The sequence below is a fragment of the Schistocerca gregaria genome, chromosome 10, assembly GCF_023897955.1.
Source record: "Schistocerca gregaria isolate iqSchGreg1 chromosome 10, iqSchGreg1.2, whole genome shotgun sequence".
Lineage (NCBI taxonomy): Eukaryota > Metazoa > Arthropoda > Insecta > Orthoptera > Acrididae > Schistocerca > Schistocerca gregaria.
The window spans coordinates 105,308,696-105,328,957 of record NC_064929.1 but is presented as its reverse complement, the minus strand read 5'-3'; positions in this window follow the sequence as shown (position 1 = coordinate 105,328,957).

Below are 20,262 nucleotides of genomic sequence, written 5' to 3'. Positions count from 1 at the left end.
CGACTGGTAAAGGAAATCTTTTAAAGAAGCGACTTTCGTTTCACTGCGAATCCGATTTATATTGATGGTGGTCACATTATATGTCAGTTCCGTTGGCATAGGTGCAGGTAAAAGAAATTGGCTAATGAAGTATACCCCATGCAGAGTCACGTCTGTACCATTCCATTCTGTCTGTCAGAAAGAAAAATAGACATTAAAAAAAAAAAATTAAATGCCACTAGCATGTGTCAGGTCCATCTCCATTCCGTGGTCGGTGCGATCTTCTTGGACATCGGCCCAATCAAGTCCTTTTCCTGAGACAGTTCGGTCTAAATCCATAGTAGTGCCGGTCTGCAAACCTGCGACGCCAAGCGGTGCGCGAGGTTGTTGTTGAAGATCATCTGCATCGGCACGACTCATCTCCGCTTCAGTACACTCGTTAACTCGTGCTACTGGGCATTGTTCTCGTAGTCGTTCATTATCCCTTAAATGTTTTAACTTTTCCCGCAATGCAGGAGCTAAACTCTCTGCTGCTTTGTGTGCCAATCTCCTCTTCTTGCCTTTCTTCGAAGATCTCTTCGGCGATCTAGCAGGAGATGAAGTTTGCGACCTGTCAGGAGAAGTACCGGATGATACGTCTGACGTCGCCTGTTCCTTTTTTCGGACAAAAGTCCGCGTATCGCATTCCACAACGGCAGAAGGAGGCGCATCTTTTTCCATGGCTCCCACTGGTAGCAACCCAGTCACCAATTCTACACTATCGCTCGTTGTGGTTTCCTTGACGCAAGTGTCTTCTGTGGGCGCCAACGTGAAACCAATGTCCAGATTGCTATCGTCGTTCATAGTTCCCGCAGAGTGGATGCCTGGAGCGTCCACTCCTCGGAAGCTAGTGGCAATATCCTCACGTTGGTGGGAATCCTGACGACGCAAGGAAACCTCCGTTGCGGGTATTTGGGGATCTTCGGCCGAGTCCGCGGAAGAACGAGCAACCACAGTGGGAGAGTTGGAAAAAGTTGGCGTCGGCATAGATTCGAGGGGCGCGGATCTGATCGGCAGACCATCCGCAAATCTAGAGCTTGAAGCCGGAGTATCATCGACAACCGCCCGCGAGGCAGCAGGCTCCCCGCGCACAGGCGGCACCGACTCGCCTCGGCTGCGGAAGTCAGCAGCGGCAGCGTATGACAACTTCATACCAACAACAGGGCCGGAGCTCGGCATCTCGTCACGCGGTAACTGCGGGACACGCCTCCGTGAACATTCTGCACGAATGTGTTCCGTGGAATTGCATAAAGCGCAAGTCCGCGGTTGCCCATCATAGATAATCAAAGCACGATACCCACAAATATTAAGATAAGAGGGGACATGCTTCTGTAATTCAATCTTAATTTGCCTTACGCCGTTCAAGACAGGAAACATATGAGCTTCAAACCACCTTTCTGCCACATTGGAAATAATTCTGCCATAAGGCCGAAGGGCAACATTAAGTTCTTCGGGCGGAATTTCAAAAGGGAGCTCAAACACTCTGATCGTACGAATCCCGTACCCAGCATGACTAACAGCAACGTCACTCACATTCCCATCAGAATGATTAAACTTCACGCTACCTCCGCAACGATCCACAATGGAACTACATAATTCTGGACTTTTCATCTTCAGATACACAGCATTTGTCACAAACGAGAGATAAACTCCGACAACATCATCACCGTTAATCAATACTTTTTCGATAAACCATGCTTTAATTTCAAATGCTTTAGGTCGAACGAAATTTCGATCGAAAGTAAACTTGATTGTGTCTTTCCTCAAATAATTCGACCTATTCATTCTAGAACTTCATGAATACAAGTGCAACACGAATAGCGGCTTAGCAGCACCACTAACCTCAAACGCAGCGACTCAGCCTATGTTTACTACAGCCAGACGTCCAGCTCCGCCACACGTCCGTCCCGCTCGGCGGCTGACTCGCAACTGATCTGAGCTACGCCCGCCCTTCCGAAGACTAATGGCTCTACATACAGCCATATAGACGACACAGACCCTTGCACTCCCATTATTCAGCAGACAAACACTACTCTCTATGTATCCGTTAGGGTGTCTTTCAGGTTTCGTGCATTCTGTATCGAATCGTAGTTGCCAAAATGAAAGTGGCACGTATAACGTCGAAAATAGAATTCGGACACCGCTCTGAGTAAAACCAACGTGTTGTCCACCCTCTAGACTTCAATGAGGTTAAGCCGCGATACCTAAGACAGATCTGCACTCGATGACACCTCGATAACAGCCGGTCCCCACAATTACATCTTGCTCTCCTTACGTCAGTATACATCATATCAGTCTGTGACGCTGGCTTTGCAACATCTTGCGTGCCTTTAGGTTCGCCGCGACCAACACTTACCATGCACTGACCACAAAAAATGGAGGCGCCGCAGCTTGAACCCTGGACCTTTCACATGCCAAGCGAACGCTCTACCAACTGAGCTACGCCCCGTGCACGAGCAAACTGCGCTATTCCCCATTGTTTGCGACTCAGATGCGCCCGGACACGTTGGTTGGTTGGTTTGTAGCGGTGAAGGGAGCAGAGTACAAAGGCGCGGACCCGTTCATATGCACAAAAGTTCCAAGTAGTTTCGATGCTCTGGTATTACAAATGCAAATTCCGTCTGTTTTTAACGTCTTAAATTGAAAGAGCCGTCACAAATTGCTCCGTTTTCACTCATTGTAGACAATTATACAGCACCTGAGGTAACAAACACATCTCGAGAACCATTGTGCACTACATTATTTATGCCAATTCAGTGCCTCGCTCTTTACTACTGTGTACCAATCTTGTCGTCCAACTGCAAAACACTGGGCCACAACAAGTTTCCGCGTCTCCATTGCACTGCGCATACTACGAAACGCTCCCCAAACTTGGCACTCACCCTCGCAGCCGACTTTTCCGACTTTCCACGACGCTCACGCTAGTGACAGCATTATTTATAGTTCGACGTCGCGCCAAAGCGAATGAGCACAATTCGCCTACGGCTTAGGCCGCCCTCCTAGTGTGGCTGCTCGGTGTCTGCAGGCAGCGAGGGTCTGCAAGCTTCCTGTGTTCGCACCTATGTCACCTGTGCTTGCTTGTCAGAGACAGACTATCGCAAAACATACAACTCACTCCATGAATTGATTGCTACGGCATCTGTTATCAGCAGTCACAACTAGCAACACCAGTAGCAGCTGACTGCACGCAAAGAATAGGAATGTGCAGTGGGATTTACGTGAACTCGGCGCAAGGCAGATCTTTCCGACATAGGCTAGAGAATCTTACGGGAACACTTGTACTGTTTCTAAATTAAGTGTAGGCGTTGGAGGAGGGTGCTTCCTGCGCACTAATAACAGCACGCTTGTCAATTGTGGATGCTAATCATTCGCTTCTATCTTCCTAGACACATCTGCTGGTTGTGAATTATTCCACTTGCATATCAAGGTGCGCATGTAGGTGTGTTAAAAATTCTGGAGGCACTGGGTATTGATCCCAGTACCTCTCGCATACTAAGCGAGCGCTCTAACATCTGAGCTACGCCCGCCCCCCCCGAAGTCTAATGGTGCTACATACAGCCATATAGACGACACAGACCCTTGCACTCCCATTATTCAGCAGACAAACACTACTCTCTATGTATCCGTTAGGGTGTCTTTCAGGTTTCGTGCATTCTGTATCGAATCGTAGTTGGCCAAAATGAAAGTGGCACGTATAACGTCGAAAATAGAATTCGGACACCGCTCTGAGTAAGACCAACGTGTTGTCCACCCTCTAGACTTCAATGAGGTTAAGCCGCGATACCTAAGACAGAGCTGCACTCGATGACACCTCGATAACAGCCGGTCCCCACACTTACATCTTGCTCTCCTTACGTCAGTATACATCATATCAGTCTGTGACGCTGGCTTTGCAACATCTTGCGTGCCTTTAGGTTCGCCGCGACCAACACTTACCATGCACTGACCACAAAAAATGGAGGCGCCACAGCTTGAACCCTGGACCTTTCACATGCCAAGCGAACGCTCTACCAACTGAGCTACGCCCCATGCACGAGCAAACTGCGCTATTCCCCATTCTTTGCGACTCAGATGCGCACGGACACGTTGGTTGGTTGGTTTGTAGCGGTGAAGGGAGCAGAGTACAAAGGCGCGGACCCGTTCATAAACACAAAAGTTCCAAGTAGTTTCGATGCTCTGGTATTACAAATGCAAATTCCGTCTGTCTTTAAAGTCTTAAATTGAAAGAGCCGTCACAAATTGCTCCGTTTTCACTCCTTGTCGACAATTATACAGCACCTGAGGTAACAAACACATCTCGAGCCCCATTGTGCACTACATTATTTATGCCAACTCAGTGCCTCGCTCTTTACTACTGTGTACCAATCTTGTCGTCCAACTGCAAAACACTGGGCCACGACAAGTTTCCGCGTCTCCATTGCACTGCGCATACTTGACACTCACCCTCGCAGCCGACTTTTCCGACTTTCCACGACGCTCACGCTAGTGACAGCATTATTTATAGTTCGACGTCGCGCCAAAGCGAATGAGTACATTTCGCCTACGGCTTAGGCCGCCCTCCTAGTGTGGCTGCTCGGTGTCTGCAGGCAGCGAGGGTCTGCAAGCTTCCTGTGTTCGCACCTATGTCACCTGTGCTTGCTTGTCAGAGACAGACTATCGCAAAACATACAACTCACTCCATGAATTGATTGCTACGGCATCTGTTATCAGCAGTCACAACTAGCAACACCAGTAGCAGCTGACTGCACGCAAAGAATAGGAATGTGCAGTGGGATTTACGTGAACTCGGCGTAAGCTTGTATCTTCCTAGACACATCTGCTGGCTGTGAAGTATTCCACTTGCATATCAAGGTGCGCATGTAGGTGTGTTAAAAATTCTGGAGGCACTGGGTATTGATCCCAGTACCTCTCGCATACTAAGCGAGCGCTGTACCATCTGAGCTACGCCCGCCCTCCCGAAGACTAATGGTGCTACATACAGCCATATAGACGACACAGACCCTTGCACTCCCATTATTCAGCAGACAAACACTACTCTCTATGTATCCGTTAGGGTGTCTTTCAGGTTTCGTGCATTCTGTATCGAAACGTAGTTGCCAAAATGAAAGTGGCACGTATAACGTCGAAAATAGAAATCGGACACCGCTCTGAGTAAGACCAACGTGTTGTCCACCCTCTAGACTTCAATGAGGTTAAGCCGCGATACCTAAGACAGATCTGCACTCGATGACACCTCGATAACAGCCGGTCCCCACACTTACATCTTGCTCTCCTTACGTCAGTATACATCATATCAGTCTGTGACGCTGGCTTTGCAACATCTTGCGTGCCTTTAGGTTCGCCGCGACCAACACTTACCATGCACTGACCACAAAAAATGGAGGCGCCGCGGCTTGAACCGTGGACCTTTCACATGCCAAGCGAACGCTCTACCAACTGAGCTACGCCCCATGCACGAGCAAACTGCGCTATTCCCCATTCTTTGCGACTCAGGTGCGCACGGACACGATGGTTGGTTGGTTTGTAGCGGTGAATGGAGCAGAGTACAAAGGCGCGGACACGTTCATATACACAAAAGTTCCAAGTAGTTTCGATGCTGTGGTATTACAAATGCAAATTCCGTCTGTTTTTAACGTCTTAAATTGAAAGAGCCGTCACAAAATGCTCCGTTTTCACTCATTGTAGACAATTATACAGCACCTGAGGTAACAAACACATCTCGAGTACCATTGTGCACTACATTATTTATGCCAACTCAGTGCCTCGCTCTTTACTACTGTGTACCAATCTTGTCGTCCAACTGCAAAACACTGGGCCACAACAAGTTTCCGCGTCTCCATTGCACTGCGCATACTACGAAACGCTCCCTAAACTTGGCACTCACCCTCGCAGCCGACTTTTCCGACTTTCCACGACGCTCACGCTAGTGACAGCATTATTTATAGTTCGACGTCGCGCCAAAGCGAATGAGCACAATTTGCCTACGGCTTAGGCCGCCCTCCTAGTGTGGCTGCTCGGTGTCTGCAGGCAGCGAGGGTCTGCAAGCTTCCTGTGTTTGCACCTATGTCACCTGTGCTTGCTTGTCAGAGACAGACTATCGCAAAACATACAACTCATTCCATGAATTGATTGCTACGGCATCTGTTATCAGCAGTCACAACTAACAACACCAGTAGCAGCTGACTGCACGCAAAGAATAGGAATGTGCAGTGGGATTTACGTGAACTCGGCGCAAGCTTGTATCTTCCTAGACACATCTGCTGGCTGTGAAGTATTCCACTTGCATATCAAGGTGCGCATGTAGGTGTGTTAAAAAATCTGGAGGCACTGGGTATTGATCCCAGTACCTCTCGCATACTAAGCGAGCGCTCTACCATCTGAGCTACGCCCGCCCCCCCGAAGACTAATGGTGCTACATACAGCCATATAGACGACACAGTCCCTTGCACTCCCATTATTCAGCAGACAAACACTACTCTCTATGTATCCGTTAGGGTGTCTTTCAGGTTTCGTGCATTCTGTATCGAATCGTAGTTGGCCAAAATGAAAGTGGCACGTATAACGTCGAAAATAGAATTCGGACACCGCTCTGAGTAAGACCAACGTGTTGTCCACCCTCTAGACTTCAATGAGGTTAAGCCGCGATACCTAAGACAGAGCTGCACTCGATGACACCTCGATAACAGCCGGTCCCCACACTTACATCTTGCTCTCCTTACGTCAGTATACATCATATCAGTCTGTGACGCTGGCTTTGCAACATCTTGCGTGCCTTTAGGTTCGCCGCGACCAACACTTACCATGCACTGACCACAAAAAATTGGAGGCGCCACAGCTTGAACCCTGGACCTTTCATATGCCAAGCGAACGCTCTACCAACTGAGCTACGCCCCATGCACGAGCAAACTGCGCTATTCCCCATTCTTTGCGACTCAGATGCGCACGGACACGTTGGTTGGTTGGTTTGTAGCGGTGAAGGGAGCAGAGTACAAAGGCGCGGACCCGTTCATATACACAAAAGTTCCAAGTAGTTTCGATGCTCTGGTATTACAAATGCAAATTCCGTCTGTCTTTAACGTCTTAAATTGAAAGAGCCGTCACAAATTGCTCCGTTTTCACTCCTTGTAGACAATTATACAGCACCTGAGGTAACAAACACATCTCGAGCCCCATTGTGCACTACATTATTTATGCCAACTCAGTGCCTCGCTCTTTACTACTGTGTACCAATCTTGTCGTCCAACTGCAAAACACTGGGCCACGACAAGTTTCCGCGTCTCCATTGCATTGCGCATACTTGACACTCACCCTCGCAGCCGACTTTTCCGACTTTCCACGACGCTCACGCTAGTGACAGCATTATTTATAGTTCGACGTCGCGCCAAAGCGAATGAGCACAATTCGCCTACGGCTTAGGCCCCCCTCCTAGTGTGGCTGCTCGGTGTCTGCAGGCAGCGAGGGTCTGCAAGCTTCCTGTGTTTGCACCTATGTCACCTGTGCTTGTTTGTCAGAGACAGACTATCGCAAAACATACAACTCACTCCATGAATTGATTGCTACGGCATCTGTTATCAGCAGTCACAACTAGCAACACCAGTAGCAGCTGACTGCACGCAAAGAATAGGAATGTGCAGTGGGATTAACGTGAACTCGGCGCAAGCTTGTATCTTCCTAGACACATCTGCTGGCTGTGAAGTATTCCACTTGCATATCAAGGTGCGCATGTAGGTGTGTTAAAAATTCTGGAGGCACTGGGTATTGATCCCAGTACCTCTCGCATACTAAGCGAGCGCTCTACCATCTGAGCTACGCCCGCCCCCCCGAAGACTAATGGTGCTACATACAGCCATACAGACGACACAGACCCTTGCACTCCCATTATTCAGCAGACAAACACTACTCTCTGTGTATCCGTTAGGGTGTCTTTCAGGTTTCGTGCATTCTGTATCGAATCGTAGTTGGCCAAAATGAAAGTGGCACGTATAACGTCGAAAATAGAATTCGGACACCGCTCTGAGTAAGACCAACGTGTTGTCCACCCTCTAGACTTCAATGAGGTTAAGCCGCGATACCTAAGACAGAGCTGCACTCGATGACATCTCGATAACAGCCGGTCCCCACACTTACATCTTGCTCTCCTTACGTCAGTATACATCATATCAGTCTGTGACGCTGGCTTTGCAACATCTTGCGTGCCTTTAGGTTCGCCGCGACCAACACTTACCATGCACTGACCACAAAAAATGGAGGCGCCGCAGCTTGAACCCTGGACCTTTCACATGCCAAGCGAACGCTCTACCAACTGAGCTACGCCCCATGCATTAGCAAACTGCGCTATTCCCCATTCTTTGCGACTCAGATGCGCACGGACACGTTGGTTGGTTGGTTTGTAGCGGTGAAGGGAGCAGAGTACAAAGGCGCGGACCCGTTCATATACACAAAAGTTCCAAATGGTTTCGATGCTCTGGTATTACAAATGCAAATTCCGTCTGTTTTTAACGTCTTAAATTGAAAGAGCCGTCACAAATTGCTCCGTTTTCACTCCTTGTCGACAATTATACAGCACCTGAGGTAACAAACACATCACGAGCCCCATTGTGCACTGCATTATTTATGCCAACTCAGTGCCTCGCTCTTTACTACTGTGTACCAATCTTGTCGTCCAACTGCAAAACACTGGGCCACGACAAGTTTCCGCGTCTCCATTGCACTGCGCATACTACGAAACGCTCCCCAAACTTGGCACTCACCCTCGCAGCCGACTTTTCCGACTTTCCACGATGCTCACGCTAGTGACAGCATTATTTATAGTTCGACGTCGCGCCAAAGCGAATGAGCACAATTCGCCTACGGCTTAGGCCGCCCTCCTAGTGTGGCTGCTCGGTGTCTGCAGGCAGCGAGGGTCTGCAAGCTTCCTGTGTTTGCACCTATGTCACCTGTGCTTGCTTGTCAGAGACAGACTATCGCAAAACATACAACTCACTCCATGAATTGATTGCTACGGCATCTGTTATCAGCAGTCACAACTAACAACACCAGTAGCAGCTGACTACACGCAAAGAATAGGAATGTGCAGTGGGATTTACGTGAACTCGGCGCAAGCTTGTATCTTCCTAGACACATCTGCTGGCTGTGAAGTATTCCACTTACATATCAAGGTGCGCATGTGGGTGTGTTAAAAATTCTGGAGGCACTGGGTATTGATCCCAGTACCTCTCGCATTCTAAGCGAGCGCTCTACCATCTGAGCTACGCCCGCCCCCCCGAAGACTAATGGTGCTACATACAGCCATATAGACGACACAGACCCTTGCACTCCCATTATTCAGCAGACAAACACTACTCTCTATGTATCCGTTAGGGTGTCTTTCAGGTTTCGTGCATTCTGTATCGAATCGTAGTTGGCCAAAATGAAAGTGGCACGTATAACGTCGAAAATAGAATTCGGACACAGCTCTGAGTAAGACCAACGTGTTGTCCACCCTCTAGACTTCAATGAGGTTAAGCCGCGATACCTAAGACGGAGCTGCACTCGATGACACCTCGATTACAGCCGGTCCCCACACTTACATCTTGCTCTCCTTACGTCAGTATACATCATATCAGTCTGTGACGATGGCTTTGCAACATCTTGCGTGCCTTTAGGTTCGCCGCGACCAACACTTACCATGCACGGACCACAAAAAATGGAGGCGCCGCAGCTTGAACCCTGGACCTTTCACATGCCAAGCGAACGCTCTACCAACTGAGCTACGCCCCATGCACGAGCAAACAGCGCTATTCCCCATTCTTTGCGACTCAGATGCGCACGGACACGTTGGTTGGTTGGTTTGTAGCGGTGAAGGGAGCAGAGTACAAAGGCGCGGACCCGTTCATATACACAAAAGTTCCAAGTAGTTTCGATGCTCTGGTATTACAAATGCAAATTCCGTCTGTTTTTAACGTCTTAAATTGAAAGAGCCGTCACAAATTGCTCCGTTTTCACTCCTTGTCGACAATTATACAGCACCTGAGGTAACAAACACATCTCGAGCCCCATTGTGCACTCCATTATTTATGCCAACTCAGTGCCTCGCTCTTTACTACTGTGTACCAATCTTGTCGTCCAACTGCAAAACACTGGGCCACGACAAGTTTCCGCGTCTCCATTGCACTGCGCATACTACGAAACGCTCCCCAAACTTGGCACTCACCCTCGCAGCCGACTTTTCCGACTTTCCACGACGCTCACGCTAGTGACAGCATTATTTATAGTTCGACGTCGCGCCAAAGCGAATGAGCACAATTCGCCTACGGCTTAGGCCGCCCTCCTAGTGTGGCTGCTCGGTGTCTGCAGGCAGCGAGGGTCTGCAAGCTTCCTGTGTTTGCACCTATGTCACCTGTGCTTGCTTGTCAGAGACAGACTATCGCAAAACATACAACTCACTCCATGAATTGATTGCTACGGCATCTGTTATCAGCAGTCACAACTAACAACACCAGTAGCAGCTGACTACACGCAAAGAATAGGAATGTGCAGTGGGATTTACGTGAACTCGGCGCAAGCTTGTATCTTCCTAGACACATCTGCTGGCTGTGAAGTATTCCACTTGCATATCAAGGTGCGCATGTGGGTGTGTTAAAAATTCTGGAGGCACTGGGTATTGATCCCAGTACCTCTACATACTAAGCGAGCGCTCTACCATCTGAGCTACGCCCGCCTCCCCGAAGACTAATGGTGCTACATACAGCCATATAGACGACACAGACCCTTGCACTCCCATTATTCAGCAGACAAACACTACTCTCTATGTATCCGTTAGGGTGTCTTTCAGGTTTCGTGCATTCTGTATCGAATCGTAGTTGGCCAAAATGAAAGTGGCACGTATAACGTCGAAAATAGAATTCGGACACCGCTCTGAGTAAGACCAACGTGTTGTCCACCCTCTAGACTTCAATGAGGTTAAGCCGCGGTACCTAAGACGGAGCTGCACTCGATGACACCTCGATTACAGCCGGTCCCCACACTTACATCTTGCTCTCCTTACGTCAGTATACATCATATCAGTCTGTGACGATGGCTTTGCAACATCTTGCGTGCCTTTAGGTTCGCCGCGACCAACACTTACCATGCACTGACCACAAAAAATGGAGGCGCCTCAGCTTGAACCCTGGACCTTTCACATGCCAAGCGAACGCTCTACCAACTGAGCTACGCCCCATGCACGAGCAAACAGCGCTATTCCCCATTCTTTGCGACTCAGATGCGCACGGACACGTTGGTTGGTTGGTTTGTAGCGGTGAAGGGAGCAGAGTACAAAGGCGCGGACCCGTTCATATACACAAAAGTTCCAAGTAGTTTCGATGCTCTGGTATTACAAATGCAAATTCCGTCTGTTTTTAACGTCTTAAATTGAAAGAGCCGTCACAAATTGCTCCGTTTTCACTCCTTGTCGACAATTATACAGCACCTGAGGTAACAAACACATCTCGAGCCCCATTGTGCACTCCATTATTTATGCCAACTCAGTGCCTCGCTCTTTACTACTGTGTACCAATCTTGTCGTCCAACTGCAAAACACTGGGCCACGACAAGTTTCCGCGTCTCCATTGCACTGCGCATACTACGAAACGCTCCCCAAACTTGGCACTCACCCTCGCAGCCGACTTTTCCGACTTTCCACGACGCTCACGCTAGTGACAGCATTATTTATAGTTCGACGTCGCGCCAAAGCGAATGAGCACAATTCGCCTACGGCTTAGGCCGCCCTCCTAGTGTGGCTGCTCGGTGTCTGCAGGCAGCGAGGGTCTGCAAGCTTCCTGTGTTTGCACCTATGTCACCTGTGCTTGCTTGTCAGAGACAGACTATCGCAAAACATACAACTCACTCCATGAATTGATTGCTACGGCATCTGTTATCAGCAGTCACAACTAACAACACCAATAGCAGCTGACTGCACGCAAAGAATAGGAATGTGCAGTGGGATTTACGTGAACTCGGCGCAAGCTTGTATCTTCCTAGACACATCTGCTGGCTGTGAAGTATTCCACTTGCTTATCAAGGTGCGCATGTAGGTGTGTTAAAAATTCTGGAGGCACTGGGTATTGATCCCAATACCTCTCGCATACTAAGCGAGCGCTCTACCATCTGAGCTACGCCCGCCCCCCCGAAGACTAATGGTGCTACATACAGCCATATAGACGACACAGACCCTTGCACTCCCATTATTCAGCAGACAAACACTACTCTCTATGTATCCGTTAGGGTGTCTTTCAGGTTTCGTGCATTCTGTATCGAATCGTAGTTGGCCAAAATGAAAGTGGCACGTATAACGTCGAAAATAGAATTCGGACACCGCTCTGAGTAAGACCAACGTGTTGTCCACCCTCTAGACTTCAATGAGGTTAAGCCGCGATACCTAAGACAGAGCTGCACTCGATGACACCTCGATAACAGCCGGTCCCCACACTTACATCTTGCTCTCCTTACGTCAGTATACATCATATCAGTCTGTGACGCTGGCTTTGCAACATCTTGCGTGCCTTTAGGTTCGCCGCGACCAACACTTACCATGCACTGACCACAAAAAATGGAGGCGCCACAGCTTGAACCCTGGACCTTTCACATGCCAAGCGAACGCTCTACCAACTGAGCTACGCCCCATGCACGAGCAAACAGCGCTATTCCCCATTCTTTGCGACTCAGATGCGCACGGACACGTTGGTTGGTTGGTTTGTAGCGGTGAAGGGAGCAGAATACAAAGGCGCGGACCCGTTCATATACACAAAAGTTCCAAGTAGTTTCGATGCTCTGGTATTACAAATGCAAATTCCGTCTGTTTTTAACGTCTTAAATTGAAAGAGCCGTCACAAATTGCTCCGTTTTCACTCCTTGTCGACAATTATACAGCACCTGAGGTAACAAACACATCTCGAGCCCCTTTGTGCACTACATTATTTATGCCAACTCAGTGCCTCGCTCTTTACTACTGTGTACCAATCTTGTCGTCCAACTGCAAAACACTGGGCCACGACAAGTTTCCGCGTCTCCATTGCACTGCGCATACTTGACACTCACCCTCGCAGCCGACTTTTCCGACTTTCCACGACGCTCACGCTAGTGACAGCATTATTTATAGTTCGACGTCGCGCCAAAGCGAATGAGCACAATTCGCCTACGGCTTAGGCCGCCCTCCTAGTGTGGCTGCTCGGTGTCTGCAGGCAGCGAGGGTCTGCAAGCTTCCTGTGTTTGCACCTATGTCACCTGTGCTTGCTTGTCAGAGACAGACTATCGCAAAACATACAACTCACTCCATGAATTGATTGCTACGGCATCTGTTATCAGCAGTCACAACTAACAACACCAGTAGCAGCTGACTGCACGCAAAGAATAGGAATGTGCAGTGGGATTTACGTGAACTCGGCGCTAGCTTGTATTTTCCTAGACACATCTGCTGGCTGTGAAGTATTCCACTTGCTTATCAAGGTGCGCATGTAGGTGTGTTAAAAATTCTGGAGGCACTGGGTATTGATCCCAGTACCTCTCGCATACTAAGCGAGCGCTCTACCATCTGAGCTACGCCCGCCCCCCCGAACACTAATGGTGCTACATACAGCCATATAGACGACACAGACCCTTGCACTCCCATTATTCAGCAGACAAACACTACTCTCTATGTATCCGTTAGGGTGTCTTTCAGGTTTCGTGCATTCTGTATCGAATCGTAGTTGGCCAAAATGAAAGTGGCACGTATAACGTCGAAAATAGAATTCGGACACCGCTCTGAGTAAGACCAACGTGTTGTCCACCCTCTAGACTTCAATGAGGTTAAGCCGCGATACCTAAGACAGAGCTGCACTCGATGACATCTCGATAACAGCCGGTCCCCACACTTACATCTTGCTCTCCTTACGTCAGTATACATCATATCAGTCTGGGACGCTGGCTTTGCAACATCTTGCGTGCCTTTAGGTTCGCCGCGACCAACACTTACCATGCACTGACCACAAAAAATGGAGGCGCCGCAGCTTGAACCCTGGACCTTTCACATGCCAAGCGAACGCCCTACCAACTGAGCTACGCCCCATGCACGAGCAAACTGCGCTATTCCCCATTCTTTGGGACTCAGATGCGCACGGACACGTTGGTTGGTTGGTTTTAGCGGTGAAGGGAGCAGAGTACAAAGGCGCGGACCCGTTCATATACACAAAAGTTCCAAGTAGTTTCGATGCTCTGGTATTACAAATGCAAATTCCGTCTGTTTTTAACGTCTTAAATTGAAAGAGCCGTCACAAATTGCTCCGTTTTCACTCCTTGTCGACAATTATACAGCACCTGAGGTAACAAACACATCTCGAGCCCCATTGTGCACTACATTATTTATGCCAACTCAGTGCCTCGCTCTTTACTACTGTGTACCAATCTTGTCGTCCAACTGCAAAACACTGGGCCACGACAAGTTTCCGCGTCTCCATTGCACTGCGCATACTACGAAACGCTCCCTAAACTTGGCACTCACCCTCGCAGCCGACTTTTCCGACTTTCCACGACGCTCACGCTAGTGACAGCATTATTTATAGTTCGACGTCGCGCCAAAGCGAATGAGCACAATTCGCCTACGGCTTAGGCCGCCCTCCTAGTGTGGCTGCTCGGTGTCTGCAGGCAGCGAGGGTCTGCAAGCTTCCTGTGTTTGCACCTATGTCACCTGTGCTTGCTTGTCAGAGACAGACTATCGCAAAACATACAACTCACTCCATGAATTGATTGCTACGGCATCTGTTATCAGCAGTCACAACTAACAACACCAGTAGCAGCTGACTGCACGCAAAGAATAGGAATGTGCAGTGGGATTTACGTGAACTCGGCGCAAGCTTGTATCTTCCTAGACACATCTGCTGGCTGTGAAGTATTCCACTTGCTTATCAAGGTGCGCATGTAGGTGTGTTAAAAATTCTGGAGCCACTGGTTATTGATCCCAGTACCTCTCGCATACTAAGCGAGCGCTCTACCATCTGAGCTACGCCCGCCCCCCCGAAAACTAATGGTGCTACATACAGCCATATAGACGACACAGACCCTTGCACTCCCATTATTCAGCAGACAAACACTACTCTCTATGTATCCGTTAGGGTGTCTTTCAGGTTTCGTGCATTCTGTATCGAATCGTAGTTGGCCAAAATGAAAGTGGCACGTATAACGTCGAAAATAGAATTCGGACACCGCTCTGAGTAAGACCAACGTGTTGTCCACCCTCTAGACTTCAATGAGGTTAAGCCGCGACACCTAAGACAGATCTGCACTCGATGACACCTCGATAACAGCCGGTCCCCACACTTACATCTTGCTCTCCTTACGTCAGTATACATCATATCAGTCTGTGACGCTGGCTTTGCAACATCTTGCGTGCCTTTAGGTTCGCCGCGACCAACACTTACCATGCACTGACCACAAAAAATGGAGGCGCCGCAGCTTGAACCCTGGACCTTTCACATGCCAAGCGAACGCTCTACAAACTGAGCTACACCCCATGCACGAGCAAACTGCGCTATTCCCCATTCTTTGCGACTCAGATGCGCACGGACACGTTGGTTGGTTGGTTTGTAGCGGTGAAGGGAGCAGAGTACAAAGGCGCGGACCCGTTCATATACACAAAAGTTCCAAGTAGTTTCGATGCTCTGGTATTACAAATGCAAATTCCGTCTGTTTTTAACGTCTTAAATTGAAAGAGCCGTCACAAATTGCTCCGTTTTCACTCCTTGTCGACAATCATACAGCACCTGAGGTAACAAACACATCTCGAGCCCCATTGTGCACTCCATTATTCATGCCAACTCAGTGCCTCGCTCTTTACTACTGTGTACCAATCTTGTCGTCCAACTGCAAAACACTGGGCCACAACAAGTTTCCGCGTCTCCATTGCACTGCGCATACTACGAAACGCTCCCCAAACTTGGCACTCACCCTCGCAGCCGACTTTTCCGACTTTCCACGACGCTCATGCAACGCTCACGCTAGTTACAGCATTATTTATAGTTCGACGTCGCGCCAGAGCGAATGAGTACATTTCGCCTACGGCTTAGGCCGCCCTCCTAGTGTGGCTGCTCGGTGTCTGCAGGCAGCGAGGCGAGGGTCTGCAAGCTTCCTGTGTTCGCACCTATGTCACCTGTGCTTGCTTGTCAGAGACAGACTATCGCAAAACATACAACTCACTCCATGAATTGATTGCTACGGCATCTGTTATCAGCAGTCACAACTAGCAACACCAGTAGCAGCTGACTGCACGCAAAGAATAGGAATGTGCAGTGGGATTTACGTGAACTCGGCGCAAGGCAGATCTTTCCGACATAGGCTTGAGAATCTTACGGGATCACTTGTACTGTTTCTAAATTAAGTGTAGTCGTGGGAGGAGGGTGCTTCCTGCGCACTAATAACAGCACGCTTGTCAATTGTGGATGCTAATCATTCGCTTGTATCTTCCTAGACACATCTGCTGGTTGTGAATTATTCCACTTGCATATCAAGGTGCGCATGTAGGTGTGTTAAAAATTCTGGAGGCACTGGGTATTGATCCCAGTACCTCTCACATACTAAGCGAGCGCTCTACCATCTGCTGGTTGTGAATTATTCCACTTGCATATCAAGGTGCGCATGTAGGTGTGTTAAAAATTCTGGAGGCACTGGGTATTGATCCCAGTACCTCTCACATACTAAGCGAGCGCTCTACCATCTGAGCTACGCCCGCCCCCCCGAAGACTAATGGTGCTACATACAGCCATATAGACGACACAGACCCTTGCACTCCCATTATTCAGCAGACAAACACTACTCTCTATGTATCCGTTAGGGTGTCTTTCAGGTTTCGTGCATTCTGTATCGAATCGTTGTTGGCCAAAATGAAAGTGGCACGTATAACGTCGAAAATAGAATTCGGACACCGCTCTGAGTAAGACCAACGTGTTGTCCACCCTCTAGACTTCAATGAGGTTAAGCCGCGATACCTAAGACAGAGCTGCACTCGATGACACCTCGATAACAGCCGGTCCCCACACTTACATCTTGCTCTCCTTACGTCAGTATACATCATATCAGTCTGTGACGCTGGCTTTGCAACATCTTGCGTGCCTTTAGGTTCGCCGCGACCAACACTTACCATGCACTGACCACAAAAAATGGAGGCGCCGCAGCTTGAACCCTGGACCTTTCACATGCCAAGCGAACGCTCTACCAACTGAGCTACGCCCCATGCACGAGCAAACTGCGCTATTCCCCATTCCTTGCGACTCAGATGCGCACGGACACGTTGGTTGGTTGGTTTGTAGCGGTGAAGGGAGCAGAGTACAAAGGCGCGGACCCGTTCATATACACAAAAGTTCCAAGTAGTTTCGATGCTCTGGTATTACAAATGCAAATTCCGTCTGTTTTTAACGTCTTAAATTGAAAGAGCCGTCACAAATTGCTCCGTTTTCACTCCTTGTCGACAATTATACAGCACCTGAGGTAACAAACACATCTCGAGCCCCATTGTGCACTACATTATTTATGCCAACTCAGAGCCTCGCTCTTTACTACTGTGTACCAATCTTGTCGTCCAACTGCAAAACACTGGGCCACGACAAGTTTCCGCGTCTCCATTGCACTGCGCATACTACGAAACGCTCCCCAAACTTGGCACTCACCCTCGCAGCCGACTTTTCCGACTTTCCACGATGCTCACGCTAGTGACAGCATTATTTATAGTTCGACGTCGCGCCAAAGCGAATGAGCACAATCCGCCTACGGCTTAGGCCGCTCTCCTAGTGTGGCTGCTCGGTGTCTGCAGGCAGCGAGGGTCTGCAAGCTTCCTGTGTTTGCACCTATGTCACCTGTGCTTGCTTGTCAGAGACAGACTATCGCAAAACATACAACTCACTCCATGAATTGATTGCTACGGCATCTGTTATCAGCAGTCACAACTAACAACACCAGTAGCAGCTGACTGCACGCAAAGAATAGGAATGTGCAGTGGGATTTACGTGAACTCGGCGCAAGCTTGTATCTTCCTAGACACATCTGCTGGCTGTGAAGTATTCCACTTGCATATCAAGGTGCGCATGTAGGTGTGTTAAAAATTCTGGAGGCACTGGGTATTGATCCCAGTACCTCTCGCATACTAAGCGAGCGCTCTACCATCTGAGCTACGCCCGCCCCTCCGGAGACTAATGGTGCTACATACAGCCATATAGACGACACAGACCCTTGCACTCCCATTATTCAGCAGACAAACACTACTCTCTATGTATCCGTTAGGGTGTCTTTCAGGTTTCGTGCATTCTGTATCGAATCGTAGTTGGCCAAAATGAAAGTGGCACGTATAACGTCGAAAATAGAATTCGGACACCGCTCTGAGTAAGAACAATGTGTTGTCCACCCTCTAGACTTCAATGAGGTTAAGCCGCGATACCTAAGACGGATCTGCACTCGATGACACCTCGATTACAGCCGGTCCCCACACTTACATCTTGCTCTCCTTACGTCAGTAGACATCATATCAGTCTGTGACGCTGGCTTTGCAACATCTTGCGTGCCTTTAGGTTCGCCGCGACCAACACTTACCATGCACTGACCACAAAAAATGGAGGCGCCGCGGCTTGAACCCTGGACCTTTCACATGCCAAGCGAACGTTCTACCAACTGAGCTACGCCCCATGCACGAGCAAACTGTGCTATTCCCCATTCTTTGGGACTCAGATTCGCACGGACACGTTGGTTGGTTGGTTTGTAGCGGTGAAGGGAGCAGAGTACAAAGGCGCGGACCCGTTCATATACACAAAAGTTCCAAGTAGTTTCGATGCTCTGGTATTACAAATGCAAATTCCGTCTGTTTTTAACGTCTTAAATTGAAAGAGCCGTCACAAATTGCTCCGTTTTCACTCCTTGTCGACAATCATACAGCACCTGAGGTAACAAACACATCTCGAGCCCCATTGTGCACTCCATTATTCATGCCAACTCAGTGCCTCGCTCTTTACTACTGTGTACCAATCTTGTCGTCCAACTGCAAAACACTGGGCCACAACAAGTTTCCGCGTTTCCATTGCACTGCGCATACTACGAAACGCTCCCCAAACTTGGCACTCACCCTCGCAGCCGACTTTTCCGACTTTCCACGACGCTCACGCAACGCTCACGCTAGTGACAGCATTATTTATAGTTCGACGTCGCGCCAAAGCGAATGAGCACCATTCGCCTACGGCTTAGGCCGCCCTCCTAGTGTGGCTGCTCGGTGTCTGCAGGCAGCGAGGGTCTGCAAGCTTCCTGTGTTCGCACCTATGTCACCTGTGCTTGCTTGTCAGAGACAGACTATCGCAAAACATACAATTCACTCCATGAATTGATTGCTACGGCATCTGTTATCAGCAGTCACAACTAACAACACCAGTAGCAGCTGACAGCACGCAAAGAATAGGAATGTGCAGTGGGATTTACGTGAACTCGGCGGAAGCTTGTATCTTCCTAGACACATCTGCTGGCTGTGAAGTATTCCACTTGCATATCAAGGTGCGCATGTAGGTGTGTTAAAAATTCTGGAGGCACTGGGTATTGATCCCAGTACCTCTCGCATACTAAGCGAGCGCTCTACCATCTGAGCTACGCCCGCCCCCCCGAAGACTAACGGTGCTACATACAGCCATATAGACGACACAGACCCTTGCACTCCCATTATTCAGCAGACAAACACTACTCTCTATGTATCCGTTAGGGTGTCTTTCAGGTTTCGTGCATTCTGTATCGAATCGTAGTTGGCCAAAATGAAAGTGGCACGTATAACGTCGAAAATAGAATTCGGACACCGCTCTGAGTAAGAACAACGTGTTGTCCACCCTCTAGACTTCAATGAGGTTAAGCCGCGATACCTAAGACAGATCTGCACTCGATGACACCTCGATAACAGCCGGTCCCCACACTTACATCTTGCTCTCCTTACGTCAGTATACATCATATCAGTCTGTGACGCTGGCTTTGCAACATCTTGCGTGCCTTTAGGTTCGCCGCGACCAACACTTACCATGCACTGACCACAAAAAATGGAGGCGCCGCAGCTTGAACCCTGGACCTTTCACATGCCAAGCGAACGCTCTACCAACTGAGCTACGCCCCATGCACGAGCAAACTGCGCTATTCCCCATTCTTTGCGACTCAGATGCGCACGGACACGTTGGTTGGTTGGTTTGTAGCGGTGAAGGGAGCAGAGTACAAAGGCGCGGACCCGTTCATATACACAAAAGT